The sequence below is a fragment of the Triplophysa rosa genome, linkage group LG18 (assembly GCF_024868665.1).
Source record: "Triplophysa rosa linkage group LG18, Trosa_1v2, whole genome shotgun sequence".
NCBI lineage: Eukaryota > Metazoa > Chordata > Actinopteri > Cypriniformes > Nemacheilidae > Triplophysa > Triplophysa rosa.
In genome coordinates this window covers 8702646-8711683 of record NC_079907.1, presented here as the reverse complement: position 1 = coordinate 8711683, position 9038 = coordinate 8702646, and the positions used below count along the sequence as shown (strand labels likewise).

The 9038-nt window shown below is 38.9% G+C and overlaps 1 protein-coding gene across 1 annotated transcript in view; it reads right to left on the bottom strand.

The window, feature by feature from the left end:
* The window catches only part of myo1d (myosin 1D), a 73760-nt gene that overhangs the window by 8012 nt on the left and 56710 nt on the right, over nucleotides 1-9038 (bottom strand). The window lies entirely within an intron of this gene.

Sequence of the window (9038 nt, the reverse complement as noted above, 5' to 3'; positions counted from 1 at the left end):
GAAACGGAGTGTTGGCTGTAGAAACATTAGATCCTGAGCAGGTGCCCATGAGTCACATAAATGGAAGGTACAGAAAGGACGGGGCTGTACTGTACATGAGCCAATGTAGCGTCATCCTATCACTACATCTCTGGCTGGCTGGGACGCAGAGAGTGAAAGAATGTAAGAGACAAGGGCAGTGGGGGTTGAATGAGAGAGAAAGAGAGAGAGCAGAGACGCAGCAATGCAGCACTAGCTGTAGGGAAAGTAGGTCAGATTCAGCCACTCAAATTTGAAACGCACACAAACACAATATCACATCTATCCGCATAGACTTTCAAAGTATAGTAGATATAAATCCCCCCAACTCCTTCATCTGCTAAGCCTTTTGTATTATAAGTTTACTGTAAGCTGACTAACACACAAACACATCTGGCTCATTAAATATAACAACATTATTTAATCAGAAATACAGTCATTCAAGTGGTTGTGTGATCAGTGTCACTCTTAAAAATAAAAGTGCTACAAATGATTCCTCATATCAATGCCAAAAAACAACCCTTTTTGGTTTCCCAAAAGAACCATTCAGTCAACGGTCCTTATAAGCACCATTTCTTTCATTTTAAAGACTAAAGAAATCCTTGTGCAAGAGAAAAGTTCTTCAGATGTTGGTTCTTTATGGAACCATAAAAAATGGTGCAATATAGCACTAAAAGTGGTTCTTGGCTCGTAATCACAGAGGAACTGCTTTAAAGTGCTATATAGAACCATATCTTGGTTCTCCAATGGTTCCTCAAAGGTTCTTGCTATATAGAACAACTGAAGAACCATACGGGGGCGCAACAGGTTCTTTATACGGAAGTGGTGCTACATAGCACCTCAGTCATCCCAAAGAACCCCTGAAGAACCTCTGAAGAGCCACTGAAGCACCAAGATATAGTTCTATAGCACTTGAAGTGGTTCCCCTATGATTACAAGCCAAGAACCACTTTTAGCGCTTTATAAGTTTATAGCAAAAAATATTCTTCTATGGCATTGTGCAGCTCCGTTATTTTAAGAAGTGTTGGTGAATGAGAAGCATTTCCTCATATTTGTTTGAGAAATAATTAACAGTGCAAAAAAAATGAAAATAAATAAATTGTTGCTGTCCTTACAAAACCTTGTAGGTCCAAATTTCAGGAAATGAAAAAAACACACTCTTTAAATGATTAAATACTATGTGTTGTCAAAGTTGAAAAGCACTTTTTAACACTTATTATTGGTTAGATATTTGCAAAACCCGGTGAGAAACATAAAGGGTCACTGATAATAATGATTTAAGGGCAAAAAATATGGAGATACAAGGTTTCAGAAGGACAGCAGCAAAATATTACTTATTATGATATTAAATAATATAAAAACAACTTATGTTTCTGAAGTACAGTAGCTCTGTCCAACAACACTGGCAGATCGTATTTGAGAGGACATCAGCATTTTTTTGTCTCTTGTTTTTGCCATCTCTATGGGCGTACAGGCAGAATACAGGTGTAAAGTCACCTAACAACAGGCACCGCCTCCATACTGCTGTAATTGGCTGATTATTATTATATAAAAAAAAATGCATGTACTGCAAATAAAGCATTACATTTTAGATCAATACAAAAATGATACACTTGAGATGTTAAAGCAAGCTAACTATAAATACATTTACATATTAAAAACATTGTTTCATATGCCTTTATCCTGAAAGCCTTGTAAAAATCAGATGAAACTGAAACATAATTTTACATTGGGCTATAAAAACTGTGAGCATGCACTTTTCGTACTTTCAGAGACGGTTTATGGAGAGGGATGAAATGAGTTCTTCCACCTCGAAAAACACATTAACACACGGATTTCAGTATAATCACAGCAATGGGCAATTCAGTGAAGCCTTTACCTTGACGGGGCAGTCAAATGGAGCTATTTAGTGAGCACCTCTCTTCTTCACTCATTAGTATTCTAAACCGACAGGCCAACTAATGGACTAAATATCAGACAGACATGGATCGTCTAGTTGCTATGGGAACTGCATCTGCAGCCATGAGAGTGAGCGGAGGTGAGAAATAGAGAGGAAGAGAGAAACAGATAAAGGTGATGAGGAAGAGAAAAATAGAGACTCAGAAGAGCAGTGGTTGAGAAATATGGCACAAAGAAATGAACAAAGCAATATATTAAAAAAAAAGTGTGAACAGGAAAATGGGGGGGGGTGAAATGTGAAGCCTGGAAGGAGCGTTCAGCATGAGAGATGACCTTGCTGAAGGACACACTGGTAATGGCCATATTCTCTGCACACAGCTGCTGGCAAATGGACTAATGAGGCCTGCAAAACAATCCCATTATTCTGTGCATTTATAATAAAGCATATCAGGCACAGAAAAGCATTTTTATCACGCCTGCCTCTCATTACTCTGACGCTATAACACACACTTAAGCTATCGAGTGTCTGAAGAAACAGAAATCTGATCTCATCAATGGAGGAAATTCACTCGTGTCTCTGCTGTGAAACTTTTCTCTCAAATTCATTATTTATAAACAGCGAACACTATGTCTGCATGGATTATTGTCGGGAAAGATATTATTTGGCACATTTTTCATTTTGAATGTTTTGAACGCTGACAAAATAAGTTTGAGAAGAAAAACATACGGCAGCCATGGTTAAAGGCATAGCTCATCCAAAAATGAAAATTCTGTCATCATTTACTCACCCTCTTGTCTTTCTTTCTTCTGCGGGACACAAAAGAAGATATTTTGAAGAATGATGGTAACCAAACAACGGCAGTCCCCATTGACTTCCATTGGTTTTGTGTCCATACAATAGAAATGAATGGGCACCACCGTTGTTCGGTTACCAACATACTTTTCAAAATATCTTCTTTTGTGTTCTGCAGAAGACAGAAAGTCATACAGGTTTGAAATGACTTGAGGATGAGTAAATGATAAAAGAATTTTCATTTTTGGGTGAACTATCCCTTTGATTCGTACCTCTGGCTATTTATAGTTCATTTAAGTTCGAAAGTGTAAACTGCAAAAAGGAACAAATACAGAATATGAAAAGGCAAAACAACTTTGCATTAGCGGCAAAGTGTTTACCATCCTCAAATGAAGCTTAGCATTCAAAGACAGCAATTGGCTTATCTCCTGATAATGCAACACCAGGAGTCCTGTCCCATCATCCCCAGCAGTCAGGCATCAACATCATGACCACTGTTGGACCACTGAAAAGATCAATTCCTCTTCTCGCTTCCCCATAAACACACATTCACAGACTCGGTGTCTCTCACCCTCACAATAATGGCATTACTGGAGTAGATGGATAGTGGATTGGAAACTGGCCCAGTTTTGTTAGTGAGGTCGTGGAGTTCGTTCTTAGGCACTCTGGGTAATAGGCGTGCAAGAAGTGATCAAAGAACAAGTCAATAAAAAGTAATGGCGCTTGATTTTGCTGAGAGCGGAAAAAGAGATAAAGAGTGACAAATGAGAGAGAAAATGACAATCAAGATTTTTAGAGATGTACAGGGAAGTCAAGAGAATATCAAACAGGAAGGTTGATTTCAACTTCCGATCGATTTTTCAGCTCGTTGACCTTCAATCTGCATTTCAATACATATTTACGGTAACACGGAGAGGCAAAAGGGCCCCACATGCTTTTCTACAGCCCGAGGCAACCGGAAGACTTTGACCCCCTAATCCTTAAAGCTAAAAGGATGTCAGAGGTTTAGAAACGACACTCACTAATACATCCATGTCTCAGTTTCTCTCCCAGGGGCTTTGAAATAGGATTTGAGTGTGAAAGACGCTCATTCATTCACACTCATTTTCAAGTGTTAAAAGGAGACCGATGTAATGAATTCCTGTAGAGAAGCCTTTGGTTTTATTTCACACGAGCATTTAGTTCAAGCCACAGTGATCAATAGAGACAAGGGTTCTCATTCAGTTGAGACACAAGCTGGGCTGACACCGAACCTTTGTTTTGTGCCCAATTTAAACAAACAAGGAGGTAGACCCACTGGATTTGGCACCTCAGAGGAATTTCCTCTTTTAAAGAGTTACACAGGTGAATAAAGAAACCGGGGGACTTTTCTTGTTACACAAAGAAGTCAACAGAACCTCAAGACTCTTAATAGTAAAGATTTTATCAGCTAATCCGAATTCACAAAGCAACTTGGTGTGTGAGTGAGATGACCTTATATAGCTGTGACAGGATGAATGACAGCTAAAATAATCCAGACAGAGATGTGTGAGGAATAACATGTCTGCCCGAACATGTGGGGGTGTGTATTTGTCTGGCTGGAGTTTGGAAGTCTTTGAATAATGCTTAAAGGGTGGTATGACAGGAGTGGAAATGAGGTATTCCCTATGTAGAGAGCAAAGGGAGAGAACGAGGTGCAGCACTTTCTGTGTGCTGTGCATGTCAATGATGAAGAGCCCGGTTAAATATAGAGCTGCAGCCACACAAGCTTAAATATTTCATCTCTTAAATCTCATCTCATGAAAGGGAGAGAGACATGCAGAGAGAGAGAGAGAATTCAATCACTGAACCAATAATGCCTATATTACTTTATTTTGTTACTTGGAATAGTTCATTTTCTAAATTAAAATTCTGTCATCATTTACTCACCCTGTTGTCATTTTAAACCTGTGCGATTTCTTTCTTCTGCGAAACACAAAATAAATTTAGAAAAATATTGGTAACCGAACGCCGTTGGTCCTCATTCACTTTTATTGTATGTACCCAAAACCAATGCAAGTCAATGGGGACCAACGGATTTCTGAACATTTTTCAAAATATCTTCTTTTGTGTTCTGCAGAAGAAAGTCATACAGGGTTGAAATGACAAAAATAAAAATTGTGTCATTTACTCCCACTTTTGTCATTTCAAACCTGTAAGACTTTCTTTCTTCCGCAGAACACAAAAGAATTTTAAAGAATGTTGGTAACCGAACAACGGTGGTACCCATTGAGTTGCATTGGTTTTGTGTCCTTACAATAGAAGTGAATGGGGACCGCCGTTGTTCAGCTACCAAATTTCTTCTTTTGTTTTTTAAATAGTTTGAGTAAATTTATGACAGAATTTTCATTTTTGGGTGAACTATCCCTTTAACAAAATGAATTGAACTAAAACGTAACTAATTGAACAAATAAAAATAAGATTGCTATATTAAGAGTAACGTGGGAGACAAAGCTTGGTACCAAAACCTTGCGAGTCATCTTAGTAGCAGCATTTCCCCTTCTGAAAAGTTTTAAACATAACAAAATAAACTGTACTTTACTACATGAATGCACTAAATTAATGTTTATACATTCAATATTAAAATATTATGAAGTAAAAGATTTTTGCTTTCTACATAAGCAGGTCACCTCATGAGAGCATCATACAGTACTACAAACAGTACTAACACCAATACAGTAACCCTGCTCATACAAGGCACTTTCATACAAAAAAACCCATCTGATTTACTGAGTGCCTAGTACATTATATTCATGGTCCCCAAAGTTCCATTTCAGGTAGGATGCTGCCTTATAAGTCAGCTCACTAAATTTTGAAACACAGCCAAAGAAATGTAGGAAAATAAATACAAAGCAAGTCTCAGAGACACATAAAAAGATGAAAGAGAGATGAGAGAGAAAGCGATGGGACGTGGAGAACTATAATCCTCTTTTTACATACAGCAGAATGACTTTATCAGAGGGTTCGGAGACAACGCTCTTTGGCGTTATTGCAGATAAGAGGTTTATAAGATCTTGCTCGCATATTGCGCAGCCGGACTGATTTTCAATACACGAGATGTTCTTCCATTCTATTCATAGCAGCGGAGAAATGGTTATGTCTGCAATTTTCCCGTAAAGCCACTCTGGCAAAAAAGTCAAACCGGTTCAGTGTCAACCCTCGGCAAACGGTGCCAAGCGATCCTAACACATTTAACGTCTCCTAAACCTAACACAGTATAATTTAAACTCATCAAACAGAATGAGATTGCCGTTTTAACTCTCAAAAGCTGCCATACGTGCAGTTTCATAGATTATGGAAAAAAGGATTGTACGAAGTGAACTGAGAGACGAAGGAGCAGTTTCTCAGCTGTGGCTAGTGCTCAAGATGCCGTCTTGGACAACAGAGGAGATGTAAAGGTTAAATACCGATCTACAGCGAAAGAAAAGCAGCAGAACACAGCAGTCTTGCAGCCTGGCCTTTTGTTGGGCGAATGGATCACTCTGATGGATGAATCCGAGGAGAGCTTACGGCTGCAGGTCATTAGCAACGAAATGTTAGCAAGGTCTTTTTCCAAGAAAACGCTCTGCTCGGGGATACAGGGGCTTTATTTACAGAAAAGCCATTGAAGCATCTGTGTAAAACAAGTCAATATCACTGAACCACACATTTTAAATACACAGAGACTACAGTGGAAAAAGACAATAGAGATGTTGCTATACTATGCATATAGTGCTAAATACATCTAACTTTACAGTAGCTAACAGTGGGCAGGACTGCCTTATACTATTTCCACGTGCAATTCCATGGAAATGTCAAGTTTACCATGAAAAAGGAAGGTTTTCACCATAATCAGATCTCAATTTTTGGTCGTTTAAATAGCCATGTGAGGTTTCTCATACAGCATTTTTTATTTTTAAAGCATAGTCAAGTAAGTGCCGCTTTCAGATGTCATATCCATAACGGTCCATATTCCTCATAAATGGGCACATGAAAGTTAAAATATATGTCCTGAAGAGCCCTCCTCCATTTGTTAGGTACCATTTGTTGGGTTTTTGCATTTTAATTCACAGAATTCAGAATTCACAGTTGTCTCTCAAAAATGTGTCTATTTTTGTCACATTCATAATGCATGTATATTCGCCACATTTTAAATAGAAAACTTGTGTATACACTGATACTTTGTTTCTAATGTTTAAACTGTTAAAAATGTAAAAAAATGTAAACAGATGATTCAATATACTGTATCTGTACAAAAGTTTTGACTACAAATGCCACATCCATAATGCTGGAATTGCCCACATGTCTAATGCTGGATTCACACGGTACGCGGCAGTCTCGTTGGTCCAGTTCATTTTCAAAGGGAAACCGTGGGCCACTTTGTTGGCAGAGCAGAGACGGTGCGCAAGCGGTGCTCATGCATCCAAAATCCCGCAACTTCCACGGGCACGGCTCTTTGTGGCATGCGCAGCTGAACATAAAAATATTTTATCTTTTTGTGAATGGCAGCGGCAGCCACATCGGCTTAATGGCGGCTGCTGCGCAGCAATTCCACCGCGCGTGTGAATCCAGCATAAGAAGCAAAAAATGTCATCTCAAAGGAGTAATGTGAAATATAAAGGTGAATGTGTTGCTAACAGGTCAACTTTAGGTTTTTAACCAAAGTCTGTTAACAGAAGTTGTACCACTCCATGTTAACAACACCTCTGGGTATTTACATCATCAGTCAACAGTTCTATATCCTTGAATGGTGGAAAGCAGATATTTCTAAAATCGCTGGCAAAAATCACAATTAAACAGCATATTGCATATATTTTTCGAGCATAAACAAGCGTGCACAAACTAACACTCGCACTAATAAAATCTACATTTAGACTACATTCAGTCTGCCCTCAGCTACCCATATAGCTTTGCTTTAAAGGCGCAGTTTTTGATTTACAGCGGCCACTAGCGTTGTATTATAGATTTGCAAAGAATCGCTCAGTCAAAATCAAAAGATGTCGTTCTCATGCTGACGCAGGGAAGAGATCATGCGGGCATTAGAAAGACTGTAGAACAGTGGTTCTCAAACTGGGGGCCGTGGCCCCCTGGGGGGACCCCAAGATGGATCCAGGGGCCCACAGATTTTGTGGCATTTTATGAAATATAGAAATTTATCATAGATTTTATGCAATCAAACATCAGAAAAATGACACCACCAACCAAAAGAATTGAGGTTCCAGCATTGTATAACTGAATGTTTTTGGTTTAATTAAAATTCTAAGTTTAAGATTATACTTCTTTATATGGGGGGCCGTAAAGCGATGCACTTAACACAAAGGGGGCCTTACAACGAAATTGTTTGAGAACCACTGCTGTAGAAAGAGCAATGTATTATTTATTACATAAAATAAAAGGTCTGTTTATTTTAAGTATAAAAAGAAGGATAAAAGTCAGGCAGGAGCTAGGACCCGTGTTAATATTATAAAGACTGTCAAGCAGAGACGCGTTAAGACACGCGGTACTAAGGCTTTTAGCAGAGATACTCTCATAGATATCTATGGAGATACTTTCCAGCAGAGAGTCGTTGGTGAGAAAGATCGTCTTAAAATCACCCCCGAGGAGGTTGCTTTGATTCGGATCAGTATGTGAGTAGTAACATACTAACATACCAAGATATGTTGTTGTTGTAATATTAGCTGTGTGACGGAGCAGTTTTGAGCGTCATTGTTTATCTGGAACCGCTTAAAAAATTGTACTCGTCCAGATACTGGAGAGAGAGAGAGCGAGAGCGCGTTGGCGCTAAAACTGTAAAGAGAGCACGTTTTACTCTACTACTCAATGATGAATAAACTTATCCCCGGGCCACATGCGTTCCGAACCGTAGAGTACGATCCGTAGGGATCATCCGCGATCCGTTTCACCACTATACCGCAGGGGAGAGGGAGAGGAAACGCGCGTTGTAGAGTTGTTTGTCCATTTAGGGCTGCTGTACAAAACATGGCGGCAAATTCAATGTATGTAGGGCCGCTCTGTATGTAGATATAAACAGCTTATTCTAAGGTATTACAAACATAATGGTTCATTATGTAAGGTCTTTATACACCTCTGAAGAAATAGTTTTGTATATTATACTGCATTTCTGTCAATAGATCCTCCTAAAAGCCGTATTGTTCCTTTAATATTAGTGTGCATATGCATATACACAAACACAAGCATAAACACACACTCACTTTACATATCCCTAGCTAACCTTTACAGTGCAGTACATCCCATTCTAGTTCTGATTGATAAGCCACAAAAAACAAATCGACTCTTCTGAGCTGTTGAATTTCCCCCCACCCATCGATTA